Source organism: Ananas comosus, linkage group 8 (genome assembly GCF_001540865.1).
Source record: "Ananas comosus cultivar F153 linkage group 8, ASM154086v1, whole genome shotgun sequence".
Classification (NCBI taxonomy): Eukaryota; Viridiplantae; Streptophyta; class Magnoliopsida; order Poales; family Bromeliaceae; genus Ananas; species Ananas comosus.
The window spans coordinates 6864312-6891400 of record NC_033628.1 but is presented as its reverse complement, the minus strand read 5'-3'; the positions used below and the strand labels follow the sequence as shown (position 1 = coordinate 6891400).

Sequence of the window (27089 nt, the reverse complement as noted above, 5' to 3'; positions counted from 1 at the left end):
TTGAGCGTCGAAGTGGGATGCCGTGGGTGAGGCTCATTCCTAGTGTCACGCCCCGGGACCCAGCGGAAACCCGCCCGGTGTGTGTCTAGACCCGCCATATGCCTACAACATATAAGGTGTTTACAACAAAGCGATAAATAAAGCAACAATAAACAAGTATCTAGGGATATCAGAGTATACAACAACTAAATTCTAAAGACAAGTAGAGATATAAAAGAACTAAACAACTAACATAATCCAAAAGTAGATACATCACAAGATCCCAAATGCAAAGTAAAAGGTACACAAAAATGGTAGTCTCTGCACAAAGGGTACAATAGTCTCTTTCTCTACAATGAATATAAAAATAGAGAGGTGAACCACCTAAAGTAAAACTCCTCGCAATCTAGCCAGACGCGATACCCTTGCCGCGGTCCCCAGCCTCTCCCAGAGTGGAAGGCTCTGTAAACAAAAACAACAAAACAGAGGGTGTGAGAACTATTAATCAATAGTTCCTTGTGAGTAAGCCGCCGACATCAGCGAAATACACTACTAGGTTATAGAGGCAAAAGTAGTAAAAGAACTGAAATAACAACAAGTATATTTGACAATATAAATTTTGCTAAGTTACTATGCCTCAATTTAGCATGATGTTAAACATGTAATACTACTAATCTATCATGATCAACTATATTCAAAGAGTATACTAGTATATTCTAAACATGTCCATATGTATACAAATATGCTCCAAATGTGATCAACAAGTATAGTACTAAATCCAACAAGTGTACTACTATGTCCAACCAATACCTACTATCAAGTAGTAATTGTCACATAGTTGTTTACATGTCATTTTCCAATTCCAATCTAGGACCTACACAAGTGTAGTCCGGCTTGTGCCGCCTAATGATCCCGGGTAGTCCAACATTTTTCACTAGGAATGTGATTATCCCACGGCGCCCTAGTAGGCCCTCAATCCCGCACGAGCGAGCATATATCGCGTAGGCTAACTCCGGAGTGCCGCATGTGGGGAGCGACCCTCACAAGCATGTGCGAATGAGCACAAATGACAAGCAAGCATGATCATCATCTTAGGTACACAGTCATCACGTCTGAAACATGGTATAAGCACCAGCAACCCCAAAGGTCTAGTTTTATGTCACAATGTAAAGGTTTAACCGTTTACTAAGTTTAATGTCACTTGATGACATTATGGTTTACTATGTCAATACATGTTTTAAGTCCAATACCACTTTATGACATTATATTTTTTTCTATGTTTAGTATATGTCCATTGTTCATAAGCAAGTAAAAGCTTGTCATATAACTAAATATCACATGGTTTCTAATATATCATGAGAATACCATTTCACATGCAATTTACTATGCAATTTTCTCCCTACTACATAGGGGTCATACAACATGACAGATAACATATGTCTTTTAAGCATTCTAAAATTTCCATATGTCTATCTAACATGAATATATATGAATTTCTATTTTTACAATAAAAAATATAACATAGAGGGAGTTCACCCATTTCTGTAAGGTCAAACCCACCGAGAACTCCTTGTATCCCCTTCGTTTGCGCGAACGAGGATGCCCACTAGTCTCCTAACTCCCTAAAGAAAATTCTAAGAGGGTTAGGGATAATGAACGAACACCCCAAGAGCAAAACATTAACCAACTCATAAAGAGGCTAAAACTCACCTTGAATGGTAGAAAACCCTCCCAAATTCCAAATGAAAGCTAGAGCACCTCTAATCCAACTTAGAAGAAGATTCTACACCTATCAATTTAGCCCCAAAGGCCACAAATCAAAAACCCCCAAATAAAATCCTAGATTTCTCATTCTAGATTTTCATCTCAAGAAATCTTCCAAAACATAATCCAAATGAGAGATTAAGGTTACTAACATCTCTTGGAGTCCCAAACCTAGCTAGAAAGGTGCTAGGGTTAAAGTTCTATCCTCAAACAAGCTTCAAACACAACTCCAAGGCTTCTCCAATGGTGGAAATCCAACATAAAGCAAAGAGGAGAGGAAATAAGAGAGCAAACCAAGCTAAAACCACAAGAAAAAAGAGAAAATCAGGGAGAAGGGCTCTCACCTGTGCTCTCCACGGTTTAGGGCTAAAAAGAGCCTTCAAAGGGTTGTAGGGATATATATAGAGATGTAACAATCTCAAAAAGACCCTCCAACAACGTGCAGACTGCATCTGCACTGCATACCGGTACGCGGGCTGGATACCGATACCAGGCAGCAGCACGTGAAAACCCGAGCCTTGGTCAAGCGAGCAAACGCGCAGGGTATCGGTACCCTCGCGATGCCGTACCGGTACCAGGTCCAGTACCGGGACTCGGTCGATGCAGTACCGGTACTCTGCCTCGCAGAGCTCAACCCGAGAGCAGACCAAAATCTACAATTTAGAGGTTTTGGTGCTATGTTCTTATCCTCGCTCCTCGGGACGCGAGTCATAGGTCGCAACACCGTTAACGACCCTCAAGAAAGACCGGAAAAGCTGATAACACAGATCAAACACTCGAACCTCGCAATTTACTAAAGTTTAGTGTGTTACACCTAGGGTGGAAATGTTGATTTCCACGGGGCCATTAGGCACGGCGCAAGCCGGACTACACACATGTAGATCCATGACGAGATTGAACTTTGACACCTAAACTATAATGTGGAAACCACTACTAAATAGTGCATATTAGTTAGACTTGTGGACATACATGATAGTGCATATTACTTGGACTTTATGTTAGTCATTCATGGCATCGACAACCTTAGTGGTAGTAAACCTACGCTATGTGGATTAGTATGGATGCACGTTAGAATGACAATGAAAAGCTTAATTTACTCCTTATAGTATTATGGAAGTGATGAACATGCATGTAAACCGGTATTGGCATATAGTTGATCATGTGAGAATAAAACATTATGTACATGATAGTTAATCTTTTAGTAGAGGCATGACTATTTAATTAATTTGTTTAAATTACTTGTTGTTTATATGTTGCTTACTTATCGTCTTATAGCATGTCTCAGTTGACCTAGTGGTGTGTTTCGCCACTCTCGGCAGCTTACCTGTCACGCCCCCACCCCGAGACCGCTACCAATTTGGTCCGGTCCGGGCGCGGCGGATGGACGCCGAACGGACAGGATGTCATGACCCGCGACCACCCGCCTATTTGGCCGAGGTCGCGACGCCGCCGACAGACCGCCGAACGGACAGAATCTCTCCTGTACGTCCTAGGCATCGCAATCAATACAAGTACAAGAAGTTCCAACCAGGAACAATATTCAAGCAAGCTTGCATAAGGAAGGTATCAAACAACATAACACATCCTATGTTATTACAAGCATTCCCATTAGATTCATTTTTACATCACATTAGCATTATTACATTACATTTTCTTCCAAATACAATTAATGATCGCAATATTATTACAAGTTTGCTCTTTTTTTTTCTTTTCCCTCTATCCCTAGGCTATGCCGACTCGGGGTACCTCTATCTCTGGTCTCTGGGGTAGGGCGCTATCTATGGAGCTACGCCCTCACCTTGCGTCGCCGCGCCGCTCACGTGCGAACCTGTAACATCCCAAAACAACGTGGGGTGAGAACCAACTCCATGGTTCCCAGTGGGTACGGCCACCCAAGGGAAGAGCTCGACCAATAGGTCTAAGGAGGCCCTGCAACATGTTAGTCCAACAGATATCCAACAGATATATATATTCAAGTATTGAAATACATGTTGTGCCTCACAATATGCAATATGAAATTCATGCAGTTTATGCAACCATGCAACCAACTAGTAGTTCAATCGATACTACTTTTATTCCTGTTATTCACAGTTCAACCAATTGACTTCTAAGTTTTCCTCTATCTTAGATTCCTGTCAATTACAGTTCTGCTCATAGGGTTTAACCTGCTTTAATAAGCTATCCACTCGATTCGGTTTTGAGTCAATCATACGCGGAATACCGCACAAAGCCAGGCTCAAGGTGAAGGATGTCTTACATGCACCTCAGCCCTAAATCCACTCAACTGGGATGCAACTAAAACTCATATGATGCATCATATAGTAAAATGGTGCTATCATGCTAACAAGTTCGATCCATGTTCGATAAGTAATATTCAATGACCATATTGACTTTCCATTTACCCAATCTGTGGCGAAACCCTTGGGCTTGCCTACAACTCACATTTCCATCCCGTATTGGGCAAGGGAGCTCCATGTGTCCCCAAACCCGGGACTGTCTGCGGACCTCTATGTGGTCCTAATCGCCCGACACTCCGGAGTACTCGACAACAATCCTCTCCATGTGAGGATATGGATGGCTATACCACCCCAAATAATAGACCGTGAGCTAGATCTATCCTCTCCAAGTAAGGATACCCTACGAACTAGGGCCAACATCTCAATCGAAACTCGTCTACATCCTCTCCATGTGAGGATACCCTACGAACTAGGGCTAACAATGACTCGGGAAATCCACTAGTCCGAACAAAAATGTCACAAGTGTCTCTACTACACTTACTCTCAAAACATGTCATAGTGTCTCTGCTACACTAGTCCAAATGCCACTCGATCTACTTGACACTCTACTTGTGTATATCGAGTATTATAATTTTCATGTTCTTGTTTTCCAATGTCAATTTCTCTAATCGACCAAGTTCAACATGCATAATTCATCCACTATGTTCCACAATATGGCAACATGTGTAATTCTTCTATCATATGCAATATATGTCATCATGTATATGTTTCTATTTAACATAATCCACAATATGTTAATTCACAATATGTCATCATACACATATATTACTAGCATCACATGATATGTCAACATACATAGAATCATCATCCAAAGTAGTCCATACTTAGCATCTCTTGCATTCTTTTAGCATTTAATTCATTATACATTTCATCTCATTGGTAGGTAATATCAACTACATAGTATGTTTCAAGCATTCATATTATCATGTAAGCCTACCAATACAACTATATGTATCAATGTGAATTCGTATATTTCTTAGACATAAAGGGCGACCTAGTCGCTTCGGTAAGCACAATCCACCTCAAATCGCTTTCCGATTGCTTGTCGACACTTGTAATCGGCCTCCCGCGGCACCCGTGTCCGGTTCGGCCCGATTTTGCTAACATTCACCAACCGTGCGTCGAATCGCGGCTCCGAAAATTATGGATCTTCGGTTTTGTGCCACGGTGCTCCAAATCCATTTTCATGATTTTACGATGTCGCCTCGGCCCGCCAGGCGGAAATGAAGCCTAACGTCCGTTTCTTTAATAACTTCACAACGGCTCGACGAATCGCTGAACCGACTTCGCCAACGCGTTCGTTTACTTAGCAATTAGGTTTACGGAGGCAAATGAGATCAAATCCTACTATTGTACAAAACCCCATTCGGAGCCCTAATATGCAATTAACCTCCAAATAATCCAAATTAAATGGAGCAACATGTTAACAATGTTCATTAGAGGCTATTAGAACACTTAAAGCTAAGGATTAAGCCAAATCCCAAAAGTTTACCACAATGTGAACGCCGTGACGAAAACACGCCCGCTCGAACGGCCGCACGAGAGCTCGAACCGACGCCTCTAACGCGTTCGCAAGCTCGCTCTCCACCAACCCTCAAATTTTTAGAGAGAGATTTAGAGAGATGAGAGAGATCTTTAGAGAGAGAAAGGAGAGTTTCTCTCTCCCTTCCCATGCGTGCGTGTGTTGTGGGTGGTGTGGTCGGCTGAGGAAGAAGAAGCAAAAAGCTTCTTTATACATTACACCCTCAAACACTATTCACTTTCGGGCAGTTCGAAATCTAATATCTTTCGCCAGAGCTCCCTAAATATCCGTTTGAGCTCAAATTTGACGGTCATATTCGGTTTTACTTAACGAGTCCAAAGAAATTTTAATATTTCAGTTTCTACCCCGTTTGATCACCGAAAACTGTACCGAACTGTAATCTTTATCAGATAGCTGTCGGATTTTATTTTCCACCTTCGAGTGTCAGAATGACATGAAACTTGAAATCTAGCCTCATAAAAATAATTCTGACATATCCTCCAATTTTCATAATTTTCTGACACTGTGCATTTTTTGCTAATTTATCTGCCTCGTTTCTCACAGAAAATTCTAAATCTTCTGTTTTCGCTCCGATTTCAGCACAGGTCATTTCCAAATTATATTTCACTTCTCTAAATCCAATAAAAATTGTATCTCATACTATTTTTATTTATTTCTATTTTCATATTTAAAATCCGGTATATTACATTCCACTGCAACCTCACCGGAACCATTCAAATATGGCTTTCAAACAAATGTACACCGTAACTTCATAATTTTAGAAGTCCGGTACCTTACACAGGACCTCCCCTATCCGCCCAAGGCTAAACAACTAGATCAAGTACAATTAAGCGCCTAGGAAATTGCTTAAATAACATACATGATCAATACGATGCACACAGGTGCACTACAACTAAGAGCAAGAACCACGAGTGGATGTACAAGTGTATAAAGAGAGATAGTCTAACTATTACAACCATTCAATAGTTACATCATTTGGTTACTGTAATATACTGAATCTGGGCCTATTGACAAGTTCAAGGGTTGGAATGGCCTTTGGACCTGATCTACGATGTTTGATAGACCTTAGAAGGGTTTTGACAAGTTACTGGAGTAAGAAGGTAACTGGAATTGGAAAATTGCATCGCAAATGCATTATCAATTGCAATGCTTCGAATTTGGTCAATTACGAAGTTCGAATGTGAGAAATAGTATGTGGAACTACCCTACATATTCCAAAGGGCTTAGACAAGTTTTTGGACAAGTTAGAGGGTGATTGGGAAGTTAAAAGCATGAAAGTTCTTTGTTCTGACGAAAATCAGCATTTTTCTGCTTGCTGTACCGGTACAGCCATCACCTTGTACCGGTACACATTGGCAGATACGTGGCAGCAAGGTTACTTTGGTAATTTCACTTCTTATACCATCCTTATCTCCCCCAGCACGACTCCTGGAGCCTTGTGGAGCATGCTAGAGCTCTGAGGAAGGGTTTTGCACCTCCCTCATTTTCTCTCTCTAGGGTTTCTCTCTCCTCGAGTAGAAATCGCCTATTCGAGCTTATTTCACGCCGCGCGCGTTACTCGCTGGTTTGGAAACTCAAGGAAAGCTTTTGGAACGTGGGGAGGAGGATATTTACTGACTTTTCTGAGATTTTAACACCAGAAAGAGCTGAGTTGCAGCTTTTGAAAGGTGTGTAGCTTAAATTTCCTCTAATTGGAAGTTTAGTATTGGATTTCGAGTAGTTTTGGTTTTGTTGCTCCCAGCTGAGTTCGAGGGCAATTTCAGCAGCTAAAGAGAGGTTATTTAGCTGTGATTGAACCATCTTAGACCAGGGATAAGCTGCTCCAAAGTTGGACAAAGGTAATTTGTTAATTATGATGTACTTTCGAAACTATATGAAGTTTATTAGTGCGAATTGATGCAGTTTGGATTGCGCTCTTCGCAGCAGGTTTGCGGATTAATTTAAGCTTAATTGGTGACCTTGGGGACTGGTTAAAGGGTGTTCCAACTAAGGGTAAGCTGAAATTGCTGTGAGGAAACTGAATTTGCAAGATTCCGACTATATCTATTAATATTTGACGACTATGATGCCGTTTTGGAAATTGTTCGCAGCGGGCTTGCAACGGACTTTCGGAGTATCTCCGGCTGATGTGTAAAGGCTTTTAGAAGCTTAACTTGAGGTATTAACTGAGCCAAAAATAGGAATTTAAGCTATTGCTTTGTATTAAGTACAATGTGTGCCGAAATTGGACATTTCGGTCGTAGTTTGATGCGCCTTCCGTGTTTCGTTTTCAGCAGAGTTGGGACTCCGTTGAGTAGAGTTTCGGGACTTCTTGTGGCTGGATTGAGCTTCATAATAGGTGGGTCGGACCTTCCCGAAATGGGTGAATTCCCTCTATGTCTCCTTTGACATCTGAGTTGAAGTTATTTCATATTCCTGTGAATATATGTATAGTTTAAGGCATTGAGACATGCACTGATATGTAGATCATATCGGAAATGATAGCATCTTTAAATGGTAATGAAAGATTCATGACTTGTCCATTCTACATGGTTACCTGTTAAGTACTATGGATTCATGATACTAGTAGCTGGCATATGCAATTTGGCTTGTTGTTATCCACGAGGATAGAATGGTAAGTTCGTGAATGGACTAATTAGTTCTGTTGAACAACAAAGAGATTGATGTATTTAGGATTGAGCTATGCAATGTTATGTATAATTGCTATACTCTGAAAGTTCAGGTAAAGGCCTTTGTTTGGCATATGCATTTCTAATTGTAGAATGAATGGCATAGAGATCATGTGAAGAGTGTTTTATCGCTTGTTTTACTTGCTTGCATTACCTTGTTAGTTTCTACTTTCACATGATAGACTTGTATTATGGTATATGTTCTAGTAAGTAACTAGACTTTCATATGATGGCATAACTTGAATGATTATTCAACTGAATATAATCTAGTAAATAACTAGATTTGGATATGATAACATACTTGTATAGTCAAGTAGAGATTTATATTGGACTACAGGATATGTGCCATGAGTCTATGAACAGAACCTTAGTAAACCACTTTCCTTATGTGTAAGGAGTAGTGAGAGATTGTGAGTGACTGACCAGGTATAGCCTGATAGAATCACTAGTGTGATGTAAAGCTTTAACTTGTCAAGTTATATTAACGACTGGTAGAATCTTATCAACAAGTTGTTGATAGTGACTTATGATTGGGTACTACAGTGCCGACCTTGGGTCGAGTTGAGATTCCATGTCAGAGACATGATGCTGTTGAGATATTTGTACCCTGGACTATAGCTAGCATGCCATTATGCTCTTTCGTACATGCTTGCGGGGGTCGCGCCCCCCAAGCCCCGCGTTCCGGAGTGGCTTGAGTTGAGATTCCATGTCAGGGACATGATGTTGTTGTGAGACTGGTACTGTGGACTACGGCTTGCATGCCATTGTGCGCGTTTGCACACGCTTGCGGGGTCGCTCCCCCCCAAGCCAGCACTCCCGAACAGCTTAGCGACAGATGCTCGCAAATGTACGAAGTGAGCGCCGAAATGGAATGCCGTGGGGGAGGCTCATTCCTAGAGTGGGGATGTTGACTACCACGGGGCCATTAGGCACGGCGCGGCTTGAACTTACCTTGTGTAAGTCCGTTGGAAATTGGGTTATGTCAAGTACTTTAACCTTAGCTGGACAGAGTAGTAAAGTTACTATATGTCTTGGGTTAAGTGAACTTATTGATGAACATACTAGAAAGTTGACATCTAAAGTGAGCTTAGTGATGAACAACCTAGAAGTTGACATCATGATTGGTTAGCAACATAATGAATGACATTATGTCTCTTTCTTGCTATGGAACAAGGTAATTACATGATATCATCTGTAATTTCAGTAAAGTGAATTATCTTGCATACATTCTGATATATGTTTGGTTAAATTGTCAAGTAATATGATTGATAGAATCTATCATGATAACTGATACCTGCAATCTATTGTTATTTATTTATGGTTGAGCAAATAGCATGAGTAGTTTACTTCCATATCTGTTGCATATAATTGCTTATTGTATTATCTGCATTTACTCGCTTATTTATTGCTATCTACTCATGCCACAGTTGACCTAGTGGTGTACTTCGCCACTCTCGGCGGCTTACCCACTGGGAACTATTGTTTAATAGTTCTCACGCCCTCTTTGTTGTTGTTTTTACAGAGCCTTCCACCCCGGGAAAGGCTAGGGTTCTTGGCGAGGGGTCTGCGGCTAGCTAGAGCCTTTTGGACGTGTACTAGACGACCTCCACCAGTTTATGTAGTTTAGTACAGAGATGTATATTAAGTGTTTTTGTAAATTGTACTTTATTTTTCTTTCATGTATTAAGGTTTGGATTGTATAAGTTTAAAAGTCGTGCTCTGATTACCTGGTTAGAATTATATGCTTTTACTATATGGTTTGTAGACGCCTTGTGTATACTTGAGTGGTGGTGTACACGGCGGGTCTGTGCACGCGACCGGATATGCTTCCGCTGGTACCCGGGCGTGACAGATTATAGTGGTATCAGAGCCTAGGGTTGAGTCTTAGTGGACCTAGTAAACCTTAGGCCAGTTGGACGATCAGGATTAGGAACGTGAGGGACGGGGTCTTTTGCGACTATGTTGAGCGAAAGTATTATGATTGGGTTATACTTATAACTCCAAAATTGTTGGAGTTCGATTGAAATGAATAACCTCTATGTCCTTCCAAAATCACGTTGGCGGCCGACAACGTGATATTGGGGAATAGTGGGCGGTCATTTCATTACTTTCGCATGATTGGGATTTTACAATTTTGAGTGGGGCTACGATAGCATGGGTTGTTTTAACCTGTGCCTATTTTGTTTGTTGCAGCTTGCAATGTCAAAGATGCACCCTACGGCGACTGAGACATCCGACCCAGAAAGACGTGCACCTTCTGAATTTAGCGAGATTCGGGAATTAAAAGAGCAGCTGGCTACTCTAGTTGGAGTGGTGGAGCGACAAGCGAATGTGACGCTACTTCAAGCCGAGGCTTTGCGCCGACAGGATGAAGGAATCAGACGGTTGGAGACCCTGTTGATTCAACAGACGGCTGATCTCAAGAAATGCCACGAGGTTTCGGATCGTACTTTGACCGTGAGAAAAGGTGTGGAATACACTGAAAGAGCCAAAGAGGCTACCAAGGGCGATCAACTACATGTCGGGGAATCATCAAGGAAACTAAAGAAGAATCAACCTTGGAAACGTGGTTCTTTTTCTAAGCAAAGAAGATTGAGTGGACGATTACCTCGGCTATGTGTAATTTGTGGAGGTCCGCATGTTCCCCCAAAGTGTCCTCAGCGGAAAGGAAAGTGTTTTGTATGTGGTCAGGAGGGCCATTTTCGCTCTGAGTGCCCAAGAAATAACATGTTGACTAAGGTATCTGCACCGACTTTGTTGCAAAGAGTACCCAGTGGAGGTACGCCGACGGAATCTTAGAGTCAGATACGACGGCAGAGATAACTACTGCAGGTAGTACTTTATGCAATGTTCCTATGATTCGATATGATCATAATGATTGCTTTAGTTGCATCTCTGATCGGCTGTTGGCCGAGTTGAATAGCATTATTTCCTTCCTTAATGCATGTAGGTTTGGATTGAAATTTAGTTGGGAGATACTTTATACCATGGTTTGTGCGAACTAAATTGATTCGCCTTGGAACTTTGAACATTATGCAATGCATCTTGAAGGGTTTAGCCTCGCTGATTGCGAGAATGGTCATTTTACCTAAATTAGGTAATTATAGAAAGGTTGGAGCCTAATTGGCTGATACTGTTAAATTGTAAGAACCCTCAAAGTGAAAGGTAGTTCTTGAGTAGTGGTTGTGCTATTCCTAAACAAGTCACAAATGGTGAACTTGATGAATAGAGAATGTTTTATGCTTAGGGCTTCATTTTGGTGAAGTAATTTCACTTGTGGTGAGATTAGATGAGCTATTCGACTATGTGTCGAATATCGTGATTTCAATTAGAAACACAATTAGTGGTTGGATTAAGTCAAGATCTGATGATCTTTTGATCAGCCTTTAGTATTGGATGCATGCTATAGATTGAGTAGCAATCTGAGGAAGCTGCAGTCTTCTATGATAGAAAAAGGTTATGAAGGATTTATCCAGTTGTTTGTTCGGTGAATCCTGCAAGGCAGATAATGATTGACCAGGAAGATGAATTAAAAGGATTGAGATGAGACTCTCCTAATGGCACTATGCATCTTGGAATATTGAGAAAGAAATGACCCAGCTACTTGTTTCCTTCTCGTATGATTTGAATATTGGAACTAAGCTTCATAATGGTCATATCAGGGTAAACCCAGTGTAATGGGAAGCAAATGATGATGCTCTAATTGTGGGCTAACGAAAGGCTTTGTTCAGATTTCTTCCCTGCTTATGGAAAAGTATGTAGTGTAACAGCAATAGAGAACTTATGGGTGAAGTACAAATTAATTCCCCTCTATTGCCTAAATTGGATTTGGGACAATGAATACTTTGAGCCTCACACTCTCAGAACAGTATCAAGAAGTCTAAACTGATCTACTTACAGGATCAAATAGTGATGCCACAAGTGATTTTGGCAGAAGTAAAGCTCTAACTTGAGCTTGCTTAGGATTGAGTGGAAATCGAATTTGGATATGTGAGGAAAATTTCTCAATAATGAAATGGTCATGATTTACTTTATGATTGGTGTAAAGAAAATAGTAAAGCTGTAGAGACAACATAAATGGAATTTGTCTGAGAATATGCGTGAACATGGAGCAACATCCATTAATATGACTTTGTCGCCTAGTGGCAGAATGAATATGATGTTAAGGTATTGGAATATAATGCTGAATAGTGAATTAGGAATTCACCTTTAATGGATTGATGGATAATCAATTTCAGTTGCTATTGAAAGGGGACTACCAGGAATAACTAGTTCGTTATCAAGCTAGTTATAATTGAGGAATATAGTAACTACAAGATGTATGAGAAAGTTATGACTGCTGGATAATGCAAAGTAATCATTGGTATTTGATCACCTTGTAAAACACAAGTTGTATATCAGAGGTAACCTAGGAAGCCTATTAAGGAATGATTACGCTCTAATTATATAATCAAGATGAGACAAGTTGGGCTTCAGCCTCAACCTATTTGAGAAAATAGGAAATGAATTCCTCTTGGAATAGAATTGCGCTGGGAGTGCAATCTTTTAAAGAGTTTTGACTTTTGAGAATCAGTGGATGATTGAGAATTCCACTGCTAATATATGATAATTCTTTGGAACTCAGGATAGGTACCAAATGTAACTACTAAGCACTATTGAACAAAGGGTACCCTTGGAATTCTTCTTATCGAATGAATGATTATACCCCTGCAGATGAGCATGATGAGAAGGGTGGAGTTTACCCTCGAATTATTGAAAACGTTGAAATAGAATTTCATCCATTAAAAATCATGGATTCTATGGATGAAAGAAGAGCTTTTATGGCGAGACAGTGATATGAACTCATGAACAACGATGGAATGACTTTTCCATCCTTTTTAGATGATTTCGAATGAAGATTCAGTTCTAGTTTCGCGGACGAAACTTTTATTTAGGAGGGGTGAATGTAATATACTGAATCTGGGCCTATTGACAAGTTCAAGGGTTGCAATGGCTATTGGAACTGAGCTACGACATTTGATAGACCTTAGAAAGGTTTTGACACGTTACTGAAGTAAGAAAGTAACTGGAATTGGAAAATTGCATCGTAAATGCCTTATCAATTGCAATGCTTCGAAATTGGTTAATCGCGAAGTTCGAATGCGGGAAATGGTAAGTGGAACTACCCTACATCTTCTAAAGGGCTTAGACAAGTTTTTGGACAAGTTAGAGAGTGATTGAAGGGTTAAAAGTAAGAAAGTGCATTGAATGGACGAAATCAGCATTTTTCTGCTTGCTGTACCGGTACAGCCATCACCTTGTACCGGTACAGACTGGCAGAAACGTGGCAGCAAGGGTCTTTTGGTCATTTCACATCTTGATCCCTATCTACTTGACCCAGCACGACTCCAGGAGCTCTGTGGAGGTTGCTAGAGATCAGAGGAGTGTTCTTCCATCTTCTTTTCTCTCTCTCTCTAGGGTTTTTCTCTCTCTACGTCGAAATCGCCGATTTCGCTCGTTTTCGTCGCCGCGCTTGTTCTTCGCTGTTTACGAGCGTCGCAGAGCTTACGTGGACGTGCGGGAGTGTGTTTTGGAAGGCTTTTCGCAGCTCTGGACCAGCAGTTCACTGGTTGGAAGCTTGAGAAGGTAAACGACTCGATTTTTCCGTTATCGGCGTTCTATTCGTCGATTTGATTATTGATTTTGAGTTTTGCTTCCAACTGACTTAAACTGAGAATTCAGCTATTAAATATGAGTTAATTAGCTGTGAATGAACCTCCTTAGACCTGGGATAAGCTACTTTAAAGCTTATTAGAGATGTTCCGCTATTTATGAAGTTATTTCGGACTATACGCGGATTAATCGAGCGAATTGATGCAGTTTGAGCTTTTCTCTTCCCAGCAGGTTTGCGAATCACATTAAGCTCTTCTGGTGACCTGGGAGGCTAGTTTAGAAGGTGTTCTACCCTGAGGTAAGCAAGAATTTCAGTTAGAGGGCTGAAATTGCAGGAATTCGACTATTATAGCTTATAAGCGACTATATTGACGTCGTTTCGGTATTGTTCGCAGCGAGAGGGTATTTGACTCTTGGACTGTCTTCGACTGGCATTGGAGGGCCTTTTGGAAACTTAATTTGAGGTATTAACTGAACCCAAAATAGGGATTCAAGTTATTACTTTGTACTAAGTGCAAATTGTACCGAAATTGGACATTTCGGCCGTAGTTTTGATGCGCTTTTCGTGTTTCGTTTTCAGCAGCGTCGAGGCTCCGTTGAGCAGGGTTCGGGACTCCTTTTGGCTGGATTGAGCTTGGTGATAGGTGGGTCGGACCTTCCCGAAATGGGTGAATTCCCTCTATGTCTCCTTTGACATCTGAGTTGAAGTTATTCATATTCATGTGAATATATGTATAGTTTAAGGCATTGAGACATGCACTGATATGTAGATCATATCAGAAGTGATAGTATCTTTAAATGGTAATGAAAGATTCATGACTTGTCCATTCTACATGGTTACCTGTTAAGTACTATGGATTCATGATACTAGTAGCTTGCAGATGCAATTTTAGCTTGATATTACCCAAGAGGATATAATGTAAGTTCGTGAATGGACTAATTAGTTCTGTTGAACAACAAAGAGATTAATGTATTTAGGATTGAGTTATGCAATGTTATATAGCAAGTAAAATTGCTATATTCTGAAAGATCAGGTAAAGGCCTTTGTTTGGCATATGCATTTCTAATTGTAGAATGAATGGCATAGAGATCATGTGAAGAGTGTTTTATCGCTTGTTTTACTTGCTTGCATTACCTTGTTAGTTTCTATTTTCACATGATAGACTTGTATTATGGTATATGTTCTAGTAAGTAACTAGACTTTCATATGATGGCATAACTTGAATGATTATTCAACTGAATATAATCTAGTAAATAACTAGATTTGGATATGATAACGTACTTGTATAGTCAAGTAGAGATTTATATTGGACTACAGGATATGTGCCATGGGTCTATGAATAGAACCTTAGTGAACCACTTTCCTTATGTGTAAGGAGTAGTGAGAGATTGTGAGTGACTGACCAGGTATAGCCTGATAGAATCACTAGTGTGATGTAAAGCTTTAACTTGTCAAGTTATATTAACGACTGGTAGAATCTTATCAACAAGTTGTTGATAGTGACTTATGATTGGGTACTACAGTGCCGACCTTGGGTCGAGTTGAGATTCCATGTCAGAGACATGATGCTGTTGAGATATTTGTACCCTGGACTATAGCTAGCATGCCATTATGCTCTTTCGTACATGCTTGCGGGGGTCGCGCCCCCCAAGCCCCGCGTTCCGGAGTGGCTTGAGTTGAGATTCCATGTCAGGGACATGATGTTGTTGTGAGACTGGTACTGTGGACTACGGCTTGCATGCCATTGTGCGCGTTTGCACACGCTTGCGGGGTCGCTCCCCCCCAAGCCAGCACTCCCGAACAGCTTAGCGACAGATGCTCGCAAATGTACGAAGTGAGCGCCGAAATGGAATGCCGTGGGGGAGGCTCATTCCTAGAGTGGGGATGTTGACTACCACGGGGCCATTAGGCACGGCGCGGCTTGAACTTACCTTGTGTAAGTCCGTTGGAAATTGGGTTATGTCAAGTACTTTAACCTTAGCTGGACAGAGTAGTAAAGTTACTATATGTCTTGGGTTAAGTGAACTTATTGATGAACATACTAGAAAGTTGACATCTAAAGTGAGCTTAGTGATGAACAACCTAGAAGTTGACATCATGATTGGTTAGCAACATAATGAATGACATTATGTCTCTTTCTTGCTATGGAACAAGGTAATTACATGATATCATCTGTAATTTCAGTAAAGTGAATTATCTTGCATACATTCTGATATATGTTTGGTTAAATTGTCAAGTAATATGATTGATAGAATCTATCATGATAACTGATACCTGCAATCTATTGTTATTTATTTATGGTTGAGCAAATAGCATGAGTAGTTTACTTCCATATCTGTTGCATATAATTGCTTATTATATTATCTGCATTTACTCGCTTATTTATTGCTATCTACTCATGCCACAGTTGACCTAGTGGTGTACTTCGCCACTCTCGGCGGCTTACCCACTGGGAACTATTGTTTAATAGTTCTCACGCCCTCTTTGTTGTTGTTTTTACAGAGCCTTCCACCCCGGGAAAGGCTAGGGTTCTTGGCGAGGGGTCTGCGGCTAGCTAGAGCCTTTTGGACGTGTACTAGACGACCTCCACCAGTTTATGTAGTTTAGTCCAGAGATGTATATTAAGTGTTTTTGTAAATTGTACTTTATTTTTCTTTCATGTATTAAGGTTTAGATTGTATAAGTTTAAAAGTCGTGCTCTGATTACCTGGTTAGAATTATATGCTTTCATTATATGGTTTGTAGACGCCTTGTGTATACTTGAGCGGTGGTGTACACGGCGGGTCTGTGCACGCGACGGGATATGCTTCCGCTGGTACCCGGGCGTGACAGTTACATTACATTTTCATCTTCAAAAATGTAAATACATGTTTTTCCCAAAATACATCATAGCTCTCCAATGCCTATCCAAAATACACATCTTCTAGTACACGAGGGTACTCTATATGCAAAAGGGAAAGCTACTAACTACTGACTTAGGGCGCTATGCCCTTGCCGCGATCCTCGCTCGGCTCGCCCCTGTGTGTACCTGTACCCCAAAACCACACGGGGTGAGAACTATATAAATATAGTTCCCAGTGGGTTCGGCCGCCGACTCCGCTGGTTTTCCCACTAGGTCTAAGCAGGTATAAGCAGATAGATAGGTAGATAAATAGATAGAAAAGTAAACTGCAACTATTCTACCATGCCTTCAATGATGAGTAATGCATGCAATATTCATTTGCAATGAACCTACTATCATGCTAGTATCATGTCATGAGTATATAAAAGCACATAGTAATGCAGTCTACAACATACACTATGTCTACACGAGGTAATAATGCAATTCTATTATGTCATTCGTGTTTATTACCCAATCTACTTGGCTAACCCGTAGGTTAAACCCTCGACTCACACTCAATCTCATAGGTGAGGAGGAGCTGCACTCGTACACCGAGACCGTCTGCGGGACAACTACGTCTGCCCCTAGTGAAGTACTCCGGAGACTCGTGCTTCGATGGAGCGACCACCGACAAGCAAAACAGACTAGTGAGTATGATCCAATTCTCACAAGAGGATACCCTATCTACAAGGGTCAGAGTGCCTCTGCTGCACCATATACAATGCATCCTAGATACCGGGATCTCTACTATCCCAAGGACCATGTCATATTTACTACACTAGACTCGATGCCACTCGTTCAGTCGTTGTAGTAATGTTCTTTAATTAGTAGACATGCCACTCGTCCAATTAGTGTTCCAACTACACTAGTTCAATGCCACTCTACTAGGCTATCATATATCCAAGTTCGGCTCTTTATGCCATTATAGGATTTCCATGTCACAAGACCCAATTCTCATGCTACCCTAGTCCATGTGTCCAACTCATAGTTACACTACTAAGAAGAATGCAAGGAATTAGAATTTGGAACTATCTACTAATCCTATAATGCAATATGATCAAGCATATATATAACTTAGGCATAAAAAGAAACCCGGATGCTTCGGGTAGACACCCCCCACCTCTTGACAATATGGAGGTTATAGAAACGTCCTCCCACGGACTTTATGACGAGGCTTTAGCCTTTTTGGTCCAAATGAAGCTTGGTCGGTCTTGTTTTGCCAATATCTCTTCACCCGCTTGACGAATGAAAAATCTGACTTCACCCCCGCGTTTAGACACCTACCAATTAGGTCAGAGGAGGGTCAAATGAGATCAATCCTCATTATTTCCAAAAACCCCATTTTGGTGCCCTAGGGTTAGCACCAAGCTAAACCCATCTCAAAACCCTAGGTTTCTAGCTCAATCTCACCATTCATGGTGCTAGAGGTCCATTTGGCCTCATCCCAAAAGCCAAAATCCAAAAACCCTAAGTTTCATAAGCTAGGGTTGGAAGCTTACCTCTATGTCAGCCTCAAAGAGAGAAGAGAGGAAGAGGGAGAGGTCCAAAGCTTCCTCTAGCTTGATCTCCTTCTTCTTCTCCTTCCTTTTCTTTCTTCTTTTCTTCTTTTTCTTCTTGTTCCTTCTCTTTCTCCTTTTCTTTCTAGAGAGAGAGAGAGGGAGAAAGAGTATAAGAAAGTGAGGGTGGAATGAGAGAATGAGAGGGAGAGAGGGACCCATAAGCTCTCTAATGTAACAATATCCAGCTGGCCCCCTCAACTTTTAATCCTCTGCACAGCCCTCACTGGGCAGTCTGCGCACGAAGGGACCGGTCCTCCCGACTAGAGACCGGTCCCCGAGAGCCCTTCCCCCGGTCATGCGTACGGGAACCGATCCCTCGCACCAGGGACCGATCCCCGAGAGCCTTCCAGGCTGGGGAGCTTACGGGAACTGGTCCCTCTAGCAAGGGACCGGTTGCATCGGCTTCCCACGCAACCCTCAGCTACGGGGACCGGTCTCTCCCGCCAGGGACCGGTCCTCCAGAGCGACTTTTGCCCAGTGCAGGTTTTGTACTATTTGCTCTCGTGGACTCGTCTCTAAGGCACTTTTGGTGATTTAGACATCTTCGGCCTTTCCGAAGCTCACCAACACGACCCTTGGTCGATTCTAAACGAAGTTCAGCTCTCGTATTTCGAGAATTTACTTCCTTACATCCTCCTCTCCTAAAAAGGAGTTTCGTCCTCGAAACGAATTCAATAACTTAATCAACTCATACCTCATTGCTTTTCTGTAAAAAGATGAGGATAGTGCACTTTCATCGTTTCCTCGAGTTCCCACGTAGCCTCATGATCATCGTAATTGGTCCAACGAATCTTCACGTAGGGAATCTCACGGTTTCTCAATTTTCACACTTCTCGAGCAATAATCATCGCCGGGAACTCTTCATAGCTCAAATCCTCTTGTAGATCCAGCGACTTGTAATACATAACATCCTCTGGATCGAGAACATACTTGCGAAGGTTGGAGACGTGGAACACATTATGCACGCCCGCGAGCTTCGGCGGTAATGCTAGTCGATATGCCACCGCTCCCAAATGTTCCAACACTTCGAACGGCCCGATATATCGAGGACTTAGCTTTCCTCGCACTCCGAAGCGTTTCACACCTCTCATAGGTGAAACCTTCAAGAAAACGCGGTCACCCACCATGAACTCTAGGTCTCTACGGCGTTTATCAGAATAGCTCTTCTGTCTGGATTGTGCCGTAAGTAATCTCTCGCGAGCGAGACGGATTTTCTCTTCCGCCTCCCGCAATACATCGGGGCCCAATGCTGTAGGCTCACCAACACCGTTCCAACATATTGGGGATCGGCACTTCCGTCCACATAGGACCTCGAACGGTGCCATCCCAATGCTAGCTTGGTAACTGTTGTTGTAGGCGAACTCGACCATTCTCAAATGGTTTGCCCAACTACCCTTGTAGTCAATGACACACGCCCGCAACATGTCCTCCAGAATCTGTATAGTTCTTTCCGACTGTCCATCTGTCTGAGGATGAAATGCGGTGCTAAAATCGAGTCGTGTGCCGAGTGCTTCTTGCAGGCTTTTCCAAAAGTGCGAAGTAAAAAGGGGGTCTCGGTCTGACACGATCGACTTCGGAACCCCGTGTAACCTCACAACCTCATCCAGATATACCTGCGCCAATCTGTCGCCCGACCAGGTGGTGTGGATCGGTAAAAAGTGCGCTGACTTCGTCAAGCGATCCACAATCACCCAGATCGCATTGTAGCCACCTGTCGAACAGGGCAATCCAACCACGAAATCCGTAGCGATGTTCTCTCATTTCCATACGGGGATAGATAGACTTTGGAGCTTTCTCGTTGGAAATCGGCGCTCAGCCTTCACTTGCTGGCATACTAAGCACTGCGCTACATAGCGCCCAATATCCGCTTTCATGCCTGGCCACCAGTACTGCATCTTCAGATCACGGTACATCTTGGTGCCGCCCGGGTGAATACTATAAGGAGTCCGATGTGCTTCTTGTAAGATCAACTTCCGGACCTCCTCGTTTTCTAGCACGCACCACCGGTTTCAAAACCGAAGCGCACCCTCGGCGTCTACATTGAAATCGCCGCCGCGACCACTCTCGATGTCCCGCCGCACCTTTTGGAGATTAGGGTCCGCAGATTGCAAACTCTGAATCTGCTCCAACAAGGTCGGTTGGACAATAAGAGTCAAAAGCATGGACGGGATCTCCGGGGCCACCACCTCGAGGCCCAACCGCTCCATTTCTCTTATTGAGCTCCTTCTGTGTGAAGAGGTACTTTAGACTTTTGTGGTCCGTGTATATCTCGCAACGCGCGCCATACAAGTAGTGCCTCCATAACTTGAGAGCAAACACCACTGTGGCCAACTCCAAATCGTGGACAGGGTAGTTCTTCTCATAGCTTTTCAACTGACGGGACGCATAAGCGATTACCTTCCCGCCCTGCATCAGAACACACCCCAAACCCAACTGTGATGCGTCGCTATACACCACGAAGTCTTCATCTTGCACTGGTAAGGTGAGTACCGGAGTCGAAGTCAATCTATTCTTCAACTCTTGTAAACTCCGGTCACATTCATCGTTGCACACGAACTTGGTGCCTTTCTGAGTCAGACGGGTAAGTGGAATCACAATATTTGAGAATCCCTCCACAAACCATCTATAGTAGCCCGCTAAACCCACGAAGCTTCGAACTTTCATGACGTTAGTCGGGCGAGGCCAATCCTTGATCGTCTCCACTTTCCTCGGGTCAACAGATACTCCACCCTCGAAAATGACATGCCCAAGAAATGCAACATCTCGGAGCCAAAAGTCGCATTTCTTAAACTTAGCATACAGCTTCTCCTCCCGAAGGACTTAAAGTACGATTCTCAAATGCTCGGCATGTTCCTCGTCGCTACGAGAAGAGACCAAGATGTCGTCTATGAAGACCACGACAAATCGGTCCAAGTACTCCTTGAAGACACGGTTCATCAGATCCATGAACGCTGCCGGGGCATTAGTGAGCCCAAACGGCATGACCGTGAATTCATAATGTCCATACCGCGTACGAAACGCGGTCTTTTGAACATCCTCCGGCTTGATCTTAAGTTGATGATAACCGGATTGTAGATCAGTCTTTGAATAAACCCGAGATCCTTGCAACTGATCAAATAAATCATCGATCCTGGGCAACGGGTACTTATTCTTGATCGTGACCTTGTTCAACTCGCGGTATTCTATGCAGAGTCGAAACGATCCGTCCTTCTTTTCGCACGAATAGAACTAGGGCTCCCCACGGCGATACACTCGGCCGTATAAATTCCTTATCAAGGAAATCTATCAATTGAGCCTGCAACTCTTTCAATTCTGCCGGCGCGATCCGATACGGAGCTTTCGATATAGGATCGGTCCTTGGGACCAAGTCTATCACGAACTCAATTTTTCGGTCTTGCGGCATTTCCGATAACTCTGCAGGAAATACGTCTGGAAATTTTCGAACCACAAACAGCTCCTCGAGCGTAGGAGTCGTCCTCTCGACTTCCACAACGGTCACTAAGTAGGCTGTGCAACCGCCGTTAACCAACTTCCTCGCTCTCGTTGCCGACACCGTTGCGGCAAAATACAAGCTTCTACAGGTGTCACGCCCCGGGGCTCAGCGGAAGCCTACCCGGCGCGTGTCCAGACCCGCCATACGTCTAAAACATATAAGGCGTCTAAAAACAACAATAATAAAAGCAATAATAATAGACATCTAGGAGTATCAGAGCATAATAAATGTCTAAATGCTACAACAAGGGATAAGGATAAAGCTGTAAATCCACTAAATAAAACATAAAGTGATACAAGAAAATCCTAGATACAAGTGCTATAGGTAGATACATAGGTGGTCCCTATACATGGATACAAAAACCTCTCACTCTCTCAACTACAAAGGAAAGAGTAAACCACCTAGGCGAAGTACCGCTCCTTGCTAGCTAGCTAAGCGATCCCCTTGCCGCGATCCCGTGCCTCCGCCGGTGCCGAAGGCTCTGAAAAGTAAACCATAAAACAGGGGTGTGAGAACTATTAAAAATAGTTCCCAGTGGGCAATTACTGACTTCAGTGAATGCACCACGAGACCCGAAGCTACAAAAGATGTCAGTGACTATAACAGTAGCAAAGCGAAAGGAAAGTAAAATGTAACTTACTGTAACTTACAGTCTCTACTTAGCATGAATTGCATATGTAATAAGGCGACATTATCATGAATGTACATGGATGTGTATGACATGCATAAGCATAGAAATGCAACTAATCCGATGTCCTCAATGCAGAAATAGCAAAGGTGTTATTGTTTACTAGTCTAGTCCAAGTCCACTTTAATAGTTTTAAAGTTCACATAGCACGTCCTGTCACTAAGTCCCAATCATATAAGATCCACCCGAAGGTTGTCTGGCCTGCGCCGTGCCTAATGGCCCCGTGGTAGTCAACATCCCTACTCTAGGGATGAGCCTCCCCCACGGCAATCCACTTCGGCGCCCAATCCCGCACAGGCGAGCATATGTCGCGATGGCTATCTCCGGAGTGCTGGCTTGTAGGGAGCGACCCTCACAAGCATGTGCGAATGAGCACAATGGCAAGCAAGCAATGATCCGTCTCAAGAACCAAGTCCTCATGTCTAACAACATGGAATATATCAAGTATCTCAATGGCCTATCTCTATGTCATGAGATGTCTCTAACATGGATGTAGCAGATATGTAGTGGCCTGATCAAGCGATGTTCTCTATGTTGCAGTTTAATAGTTTTACCTATTTCAAGTCCCTTGATGACACTTTTGTTCAACGAGTTTCCAAGCATGGCATTAGTATATTTCAATGATGCATAATTCACTCAACTCTAGACAATGGAGACATGTCGTCTCAACTTGCAAAACCAAGCACTATCCACAATCGCGATGCAATCTACACATATAGCTCTACTATATGGAGTCACAAATTTTACGATATATTAGCATGCATTTAAAGGTTCTATAAAATTCACATACATCGTATTTAGCATGAAATTTGCATTCAAAAATACTTTACGACAAATTTAGAAGCAAGGGTGACATTTTGCCCTATTTTCATGAAGTCAAACCCACCAAAATCGACTCCTCGTTTCCCGAACGAGAGTATCCACAAGCTTCCTAGGCCCTAGAAACATCAAAATAAGTCACCCAAACAAACAAAGCAAATAGCTCAAACAACTAAAGCTTCTCAATAGAGTTGAGAAAACCACCTCAAAGTGAAAAACCTCTTTATCCTCCAAAATTGGTGAGTAGAGGTCTTCCAATCTAACTATATAAGAGTTCCAAATCGCCATCAATTAGTCTCAAACCTCTCAACCAAAAACCATCCCAGAAAAAATAAACCCTAAAATCCGCAAATCTAGTTTCCTCTAGCAAAACCTAGAAAACATGTAACACAATGGGATTCAACAAGCTACCAAACCTCAAGAGAAGCTCCAAATCCTAACTCAAAACAACAAGTAGGTGTTGAGTTTGCCTCCACAAACCCACACCGCAATTCAAAGACCACCAAAGTAGAATGGGAAGTAATATGAGCTCCAAGGTCCTCAACAATCTCATTCTCCTCTTCTTCCTTCTTCTTACTCCTCCTCTCCCTCGTCTTCTTCCTCTCTCTAGAATGCAAAGGGTGAGAGAAATGAGGAAAAGAGAGAAAGAAAGCTCTCTATAGGCCTCACAGAACAAATCTCAGATAACCCCTCAAAAAATCAAATTCTGACATCTAGCCCGGTCTGGCAGTTTTTCGCACCAGAGGGACGGTCTCCCCAGACTGGGACGGGTCTCTCAGCCTGCCAGCCTGAAACCAACGTATCGGAACTGTCTCTCCCGGCGCGTGCCGGTCTCTCCCGCGCAGACGGCGCTCGGAGGACCGTCTCGACGCATGGGGACGCCGGTTGCCCTCGTCCATGCTGCGCAGCACTGTTCATTGGGGACCAGGTCTCTCTATCAGGGACGGTCCGAGAGTATAACTCTCCAGGACTCTGCCCAAGAATCTTGAGATCGAACTTTTAGGCCGGTAATACCATCGACTCGGCCCTCCAGCCAGTGTGAAATTTCGTGAATATCAAATCGAACACTCGAACCTGCATTTGCAATGAATCCAGTGTGCTACATTCACGCAGCCCTCTAAAAAGGAGTTTCGTGCGCGAAACTCGAAAAACAAAAGTATGCCTCAAGGCTCCATTCTGAAAAAGATGGGGATAGCGGCTCCTGCAGGGCGCACTTCTCTATGCTCCACCGTGGCCTTGCGCTCCGCGTGGTTGCTCCAAAGAACCTTCACATTACGGAATATCCCGATTCCGCAGTTTTTCAGCCTCGCGAGCCAAAAATAATGTCACGGGTTGCTCTCGAAGCTCAGATTCCTCGCGCAGCTCCAACTGGTATACGTTCCCAAAACATGAGCTGGATCATGAATATATTCCGGAAGGACGCCGATCATGAACAGACATTGTGCACGACGGATAGGTTCGGTGGTAGAGCAAGTCGATACGCTACCCGGACCTACACGCTACCAAGATCTCCATAACGGTCCAATAAAACGGGGGCTCAACTTTTCCCCGAATCCTGAATCTGCTTGATTCCTCTAGTTGGCGAGACCTTCAAGAAAACATGGTCTCCAACTTGGAACTCCAAGTCTCGGGCCGTCGGTCGATCGGCGTAGCTGCCTCTGGTCTACTCTGCGCCGTCCAACGTCGCTCCCAGCGAGCAATTCGAATTTTGTCCTCAGCTTTCTGGAGGCATAATCAGGGCCTAAACCAAATCTCGTCAGCACCTTCGCTCGCAATGAGTTCGATCTAACACGTTACGCCCATTCAAAGTGCTTCGAAGGGCGCCATCTTGATGCTTGCTTGATAACTGTTGTTATAAGCAAACTCCGCCATAGGTAGATGCTGCGACCATCCTCCCTGAAAGTCTATCACGCATGCGCGGAGCATATCCTCTAAGGTCTGAATAGTGCGCTCAGACTGCCGATCACTCTGCGTGTGGAAAGCAGTACTGAAGTCCAGACGAGTGCCTAGGGCGTCCTGCAGACTCCTCCAAAAGTGAGACGCAAACCGGGTGTCTCGATCCGAAACAATCGATGTAGGCACTCCATGAAGTCGCACAATCTCATCTAGGTATACTTGTGCGAGCTTCTCTCCGGTCCAAGTCGTATGAATAGGTATGAAGTGCGCCGACTTACGTCAACATATCCACGTCAACCGCCAAATAGCGTCATGCCCCGCCTGGAGCGTGGCAATCCTGTCACCAAAGTTCCATAATGGTGATCTTCTCCCCACTTCACACACTGAATGGGCAAACTCCGAAGCTTCCCCGCGGGTACTCGGTGCTCTGCCTCAATCTTTTGGCAAGTTAAGCATCTAGCGACAAACTCACCAACTCTCTTTTTCATCGCCAGGCCACAAATACAGTAACTTAAGTCTTATACATTTTGTGCCACCCGGATGTATAGCATAGGGCGCCCGGTGCCTTCTTGAAGAATATCTTTCTTTAAATTTGCCTGAATTCCGGCCGAACACAAGTCGTCCTCAGAAAAAGCGCAACACATCCTTGATATCCAAAAGGAAGTCACCCCGGGCACCATCAACTCATTTTATAACCTCGAATCTTTTGTGCAGCTCTTACAATCGGAAAGCTTGCTTTTCTTTAATTCTATCCAAAAGAGTAGGTTGCACTACCAAAGCGTCATCTCAAGGTGTGTCAGGAGTCACAACACCGGAACTCCAACCGCCTGCCAATCTGCTCGATCAACTGCGGTTGAGTCACAATATTATCGCTAAATTTTTCATCGATTTCCTACTAGGCGCATCCCCACCTACGTTTTAGCCTGGCCCGGGTTTGGTAAAGAATCTCGTCAAGATCATAAATCCTTGAGCAGTTACCATGCTGCCTGTCTCAAGTTCAGAACTCACTCTCTGAGTAAACAGGTACTCTAAGCTCTTGTGATTCCGTGTATACTTCACAGCTCCGTTCCCAGCATAAAGATATGTGGGCGCATACAGCTTTAATGCGAACACATACAGCCGGCCAACTCCAAATCAATGGCGTAGGGTAAGTTCTTTCATACATCCTTCAGTGCGAGAAGCATACCGATCACTTGTTGCCATCCTGCATCAATACACAGCCCAATCCAATTAAGTGAAGCATTCACTATAAACCACATACCGTGCCTCCAGGCTACTGGTAGGGTCAGATCGGGCGGACTCGCTCAATCTCTGTTCAACTCTTGGGAAGCTTCTCTCGCAACAGCATCATAACATAATGAACTTGACTATACTTTTGTGCGTGACCTCGTGAGGGGCAGTAGACAGTTTAGCAACCCCTCTTACAAATCTCCGGTAGTAAACCGGCCATGCAAGGAAACTCCGTATCTCCGTGACGCTCGTCGGTCTCGCAATCCTTTGATGGCTTCCATCTTTTTAGGATCTCACGGCTATAACCCCGATCCAGAAATATCAAGTGTCCCAAAGGAACCACTCTCGAAGCTCAAAATTCACAATTTCTCAACTTGGCATAAAAGCTCCTTTTCCGAATGTACTTGAGTACCAATTCTCAATGCTCATTCGTGATCTGCATAAAACTGTCGAGAGTAGACCAAAATATCGTTCCGATGAAACAACAACGACCGAACCGCTGTCCTAGAATAAAGCTTGAAAACACGGTTCATCAGATTCCAATAAAGAGCTGCCGGGCATTAGTAAGCCAAACCAATATACTGTGAACTCAATGAATGTCCATATCGTGCCTGAAAG

The 27089-nt window shown here is 43.1% G+C and overlaps 2 long non-coding RNA genes across 3 annotated transcripts; both read left to right on the top strand.

Moving 5' to 3' along the window:
• Positions 7030-9815, top strand: LOC109713827. 2 transcript variants are annotated; one of them, XR_002217181.1, is made up of 6 exons: positions 7030-7250; positions 7325-7421; positions 7510-7575; positions 7674-7741; positions 7857-7921; positions 9775-9815. It is a non-coding gene; the product is annotated as an uncharacterized LOC109713827 (long non-coding RNA). The 2 variants fall into 2 exon arrangements; XR_002217180.1 differs by having other exon boundaries at positions 7507-7575.
• LOC109713829 lies at positions 14104-16439 on the top strand. Its single transcript, XR_002217182.1, has 4 exons — positions 14104-14202; positions 14300-14368; positions 14485-14548; positions 16408-16439. It is a non-coding gene; the product is annotated as an uncharacterized LOC109713829 (long non-coding RNA).